The sequence below is a fragment of the Lagopus muta genome, chromosome 1 (assembly GCF_023343835.1).
Source record: "Lagopus muta isolate bLagMut1 chromosome 1, bLagMut1 primary, whole genome shotgun sequence".
Lineage (NCBI taxonomy): Eukaryota > Metazoa > Chordata > Aves > Galliformes > Phasianidae > Lagopus > Lagopus muta.
Window position 1 is genome coordinate 21,233,233 of NC_064433.1, and position 6,011 is coordinate 21,239,243.

A 6,011-nucleotide genomic window follows, 5' to 3' on the forward strand; every position below is an offset into this window, starting at 1 on the left:
AATATTAAATCACTCACTTTGTGCAGTTGCTGACCATATACCTTGCAAGGATGCTCGCTTTCAAATTGAGTTTGAAAAATTATTCCATTGCTAAGCCTAAAAATCAATTTGGCTCACAATATTAAACCATCTCTTCTCATTTTGTGATCATATCTGTGTGCTGCAAAATAGCATCTTTGAGGCATCTTATTAAACTGAAGGTCCTGTCCACATGCATCTGTTTACAGGACTGGGTCTTGTCCCCAGTGGGAGTAAAGGTGCTTTGTGATTACTGTTGTGTTATTTTACTGTTTGCACTGCAGATAATCGTCAGGCATGATTTACCAGAGAGAAGCTGTCAGTTTTAGTGAATGCATATGGTTGTTAAAAATGAACAGTTTGTGGCCAGGCAAATAACAAAGTTTTTATCTGAACTATGATAAAATATCAGTAATAACTCTAGGAATGTTCATCATCCAAACAGATGTTTACATGCTCATGAATGCCCCAACAAGAACAGATATATTCGTGAATAATGTTGAATTATTAAAATTTGTAACAATCTGATGAAAAATGTATTGCATATATTTGCAGTGATTTAGTGTACTGTATGACACTAAAAAAAATGCTTTTTCTAAAAAAAAAAATTGTTTAACTGCTACAATAAAAGTTTATCACCCACTACAAAGCAAAGATATATTGGTCAACTGCCACAACCAAAACTCAGATAAACCAAAGTGAAGTGGCTTTGTAATATTCAGTGTTGTGAAGAAAATGTAACAAGACCTTGCAATAGGGAAGAGCACACATTGCATCTTCATCCGCCTACGATGAGAGCAAACAGTGCACACTAGTTAAGATTCCATTCAGATTCAGCCAGCTTTTCAAACAGTAAACATTATAAATGTGCCAGTGTGATAAACTTACACTTGTCATCATGATATCAAGGCTTCTCATACTCTACTGATGTAAATATTGTTCATTTTACTGTCTCCAAAGTTCTGCTTTTCAACATATTTCTTTTTTTTTTTTTTGTTACTAGGCAACCAAAGCAAACTGTTTCACTCTAAGAGAGCAGCTCATCAGAAATAAAAGCTTTTGCTCTGATATTATGACAAGCAATATATAAATGGGCACTTTAAAAATGAAGAAAATGTTAATTTTGCTAGTACTGTACACAATGAAATTGTTATATTGAAGTCTTTTAGCTAGTCTCAAAATTGAGGCCTCCAGTTTACATCTTCTGGGTCATTGCCAAAGTATCAGCTGATTTTAAGGGGAGCAATCTAAAGCTAGCTGTAAACTCTCATGGAAAAACTGAGGCATCTAAAACAGCAATGTCATTACAAATAGGTGAATACAAAAGCCACTTATCACTCTCAGGCATGAGCTAATTATATTCAAAACAAATGGTAATATCACTCATTAACAAATTAAGTGCTTGCTGGCATTATGTTGTTGAGTTCTGACTGGTTCTGTTAGAAAAGTAACTAACTACTGTTTTCTATATGGCAAGTCATAAAAATTACAATGAAGAAGAAAAGCATAAGTATACAGAAAAGTTTTAGGAGAAAACATTAAAATATAAGATGAACGTGAGACAGAAACAGCAGTTTTAGTGTCACATCAAAATGAGGGACTATTTAGATACTGTACTTGAATGAATGTTGCAGATTGCCTAAAATTTAGTTGTAATACTGCAGCAGGCCTGTAATACAATGCATCAGGCTAGTTATTTTACACCTAGGAAATAAATCAATGTTGTTTACTCAGCCATTATCATCCTAAAAATGTGCTTAAGTGATACTTAAAGCAGCTTGAACTGAGAATCAACACGCACAAGTGCTCTATAAAGCACTGCCATAATGCTAGCTTCACTAATTTATTAGTCATCTAATTGTTTTGGGAGGGGTTCCTAGAGCCATTTTTCTACTCCAAAGAGATGCACTATGGTGAGCATTCTTCTGCTCATACAAAGGAAACTAGTTTGCACACTGGACTTAAATCAAAAAAGTCAAGCTTGATTAAATCTACCCAAACTGAAAATACAACAGAAGAAAGTTCTACCAGGTCAATTTTCTATATCCAAAATAGAGTTTAAACATTTATTTTATAGGAGAGAGCATCAATAACATCATAAGTCTGACGTTTTCCATTTGGCATGGAAGCAAGTATCTTGCCCTCACCCCTGCACTAGAGAGAGACCAGGGCATGCCTTTACTTAGGCAGAATTGCTGTGGCCTTGTGCTCCCACCACACATCCACTTCTTTCCTTTGAAAGAGTTCCAGAGCTTCTTATCTTTTTATTTTTTCTGAAACTACCATTCTCTCATAGCTCATAATCCTTCCACATACATTTTATTTTGGCTAAATCTACTGTTGATTATCTATAAAACTGTAAAATATGTAAACATAAATATGTTGGTGAATATGAAAGCTCATATACTGCTGCAAGGAATTGTGCCAGCATTGTCTTCTGTCTCCCACAAACATCAGTGAAATTGAAAAAATCCATAGTCGTTAATTTTTTATTCACACTCTAATAAAGTCATATTCAAGCATTTTTTTAAACACTGTAAACATCCTTGCTATTTTTTTGTTTGTTTGTTAAAGAACACGAAGAAAACAAATAACCAGACAAAACATATTCCCAAGAAATTAAGGTAACTTTCCTATTTTTCACTTTTCAGAATGCCCCATGGGGGTGGCTTGTCTCACTGAGTGTTTAACAGTCTCTCATAAATAAATAAATAAATCTTCAGAAATAATCCAGCAGTACCTAAACATCATACTGCTAAGAATTACAGAGAGTTTCATCTAAAAGTATTAACTGGGAAAATATGCAATTTTGCTGGAAGTATTTATGCGAGTAAAAAAAAATGCCTGATCTGTAACAAACACTGAGTTTGTTAAAACAGATAAGCTTCTATCAATCTGCCATTAAGATCTGATGGAGGAATTATTTAATTCCTCCCTGAGAAGTTAAATAACTGGAAATCTAGGAAACAACATACCTTGAAGATCTGTTACACTGCCTGTACAAGAAGTTTAAGTTAGACAGAACTGTGACTGCAGCTGATGAATCCTGACAAGTTACTACCAGACAGCTCAGGGAAAACCAAAGAGATACGAGATAGTGTAGGTCTCAGAGGATGAAAAGATAGATCTTTCTGAGTTGTAAACCACCTGCAAAACTATTTTGGTAACTGTACAAAGCAAGTTGCTTTTTTCTGGATTCTATTCTTGCCACACATGGTAAGATAGGACATCGTTCATATTCTTTTGTCATCCTAGAGGAATTCAAGCAAGAAATATCTGACTCCAGCTTTTCCTTCCCCTCCTAGCAAGTATAGATCCAAATAACAACCAAGCACACAAAAACAATCAACAATTATATGTACTTATTTTTAAAGACTTGCAGAAAATGCAGGAAAAACTTCAGAAGAAACTGTGTCATTCACTTTGACTGGGCATCAATCATTGGGTTGTGAGCAATTATGTTGTGCACCACTTGCTTTGCTTTGTTTATTCTTTTTGCAGTATTGTTTTTTTCCTTTTTCTCCCCTCCTCTCTTTTTTTTTCTTCCTCATTAATCTATAGTTATCTCAACCCATGAGCTCTTGCACATTCTTTTCAATTCTTTTCCTCATCCCACGGGGGAGGGAGTGAACAAACAGCTGTGAGATGTTTAGCTGCCTGTCATGTTAAACCGCACAGTTAATGTGTTAGTTTGTGCTTGATGTTAGTTGCCTCTTTGTATAGAAGCAAAATCCTGACTCTTCCACACCAGACAGGGAAAATATTCTTATTTCACCTATGTTAACAGTAAAGAAACAGATTCAAATAATAGAGAGAGGTGGAAACACAGAACTGAAATGTGATTAATTACTGTTTGGATAGTGCTCCACATAAGTTAAAGCTTACCTGATTACATAGTCATTGCTCTAACGACATTCTAAACTCATTGCTTACCAAGGTAACTATTCTTGGAAATAGGAAAATATTTCATTTTTCATTTCAATTTCTTTTTTGGAAGCAAAGTCTGAAGAGGTCAGTACATTTCAAGATTATTGCTTATAGAATCTCACTTTTTCCTAATACAGAAGTTAGCAGCTGCAAGAATAACCATTCATTCAAAGCTGCAAATGCCTCAAAACACTGTGCATTCCTTGAACTCTCTTCTGAAGCCCAGCAGACTGTAGTCTAGACCAGAAAAAAAAAAAAAAAAAGAAAAAAAAAAAGAATGAGACCTCCAGTAACACCAAGACACTCTGGGATGTGTTCTGTAATCCTTTATGTGTAGATCTACTGACTTTAATGGAATGGTAATTCTGGTTTGCACTTCTAAAAATCGATCGAGTCTGGACTCATTGGCTATAAGGGAGACTGTCTCATTATAATAAATCTAGAGGAGAAAAGATGCTTCTAGCTACAGTATACACAGATAATTTTCCTACTGATACTAGCTAGCTTTTGTTACTGACATTTGCCTTTTTGATAGAAAATTGTTTCTTCCACTCAGAATGCACCAGTTACCTCTGACAGATTTTTCACTAGTTAAAGTAAATTTCTATTCAGTGTGGAATTTTCAGGTACACTGAAACAGCAGGGTTTTGAGATTATTTAAATTATTATTTAAAATTACTTAAATATTATTTAAAACTTTGAGATTACTTAAATGCAAATGGCCATTGAGCTCATTGCCTTACTTAAAAATTAGATAAAGACTGCAAGAAATTAGACCAATCTAATATAACCAAAAATTGTCTTACCTTAGCATTTTCTGGCAGTTCTGAGTTGTATAAGCAAACACTAGATCACAGAATTCAACTTTGATGTATGCCTGTTTGGGAACTGCACCCAGGAGATAATGCTGTGCAAACAAACTTTAAGCCACGGACCTCTGCTTAATACCATGAGAGCTAAAATGAAGGGAGGATAAATGCAGCAATTTATTTTTTGTTTTAAACCAATTTAGAGTGCTGGCTCTACAACTTTAATATATACAGTAAGACTTACGTTGCCATGAAATTTTCCTAAAACTTAGGGTTGAAATTTCTATTGACCATTTCACAAATTCTCTACATATTAGGCTATAAAGGTTTTAGCTAATAACAGAGATACAGTGTGGGTAATTCAGAGGCCAAAGACCAAATCATTATAGCAAAATCATTAATAAATTCTGAGGAGTAGGGAATATTGAGGGTAAAATCTTCAGGTAAGTAATGGAAGCAATCTTTCTTATCCTAGTTAAATCTCTGGTAGCAGGACAGAGGTAGTTGTTAGGAAAGGTCAGCGGTAGTGGAACAATGAGCTGTTTTTTAAAAAAAAGTCAAAACTCCACACATGGGAAAAAAAATTTTTTTATAAGCTTGGAAAAATAAGACAACATTTTGTCAATGTGATTTTGCCATTTCCTTCTTTTCTGCTACATCCCTCTCTTCGTATCCTCTTGGCTTGATTTGTAACTCTAACACTTTGAAAAATGCAATAAGGATATTTTCAAGCAGAATATTTGGACAGTGATAAAATAAACTATTGGTAAACGTCTGTATATTCTGAGCTGTGTGTCTCAATCATAGCAGGTGAAGTGTGTTACAGAATAGCTTTAGAAAAGTTTTGTGTAAATCTCAGTTATGGTGAAGCGTGCCTTTTCCCAGTTATTTAGCTGCATAGAGCTAATGATGAAGCTGACTAAATGTCAGTGATGAAGCATAAAGGCTAAGGGAACTTAAAGAAATAGAAGATTTTTATCCATTTACATTGATTTTCCACTAAGCTCAGGCATCAAGTTCACCTCTGATTTGTAGCACCTTATTTCCAATTTAATCAGTGTTAATACACCATGTTCAAAACCATGTGGTAGGGGGAGAGAGGCACTTGTCCCAGAAAAACTAAAGATGTTATGTAGCTCTGTATTTTCCAAGGTGATATCGCATTCAAGCTCTCTACAGAAAATGAATTCTGTATTCAGTCAAATAGGAATTTCAAAGACTTGCTAACAAATGGTAAACCATCACTGTAGTATTAAC

The 6,011-nt window shown here is 34.7% G+C and overlaps 1 long non-coding RNA gene across 1 annotated transcript; it reads right to left on the reverse strand.

Annotated features, from left to right (window-relative positions):
- Positions 1–2,493: 2,493 nt before the first annotated feature.
- LOC125692838 (uncharacterized) lies at positions 2,494–4,850 on the reverse strand. Its single transcript, XR_007376861.1, has 2 exons — positions 4,752–4,850; positions 2,494–4,182 (listed from the first exon to the last, which is right to left on the reverse strand). It is a non-coding gene; the product is annotated as an uncharacterized LOC125692838 (long non-coding RNA).
- Between the last annotated feature and the right edge of the window lie 1,161 nt (positions 4,851–6,011).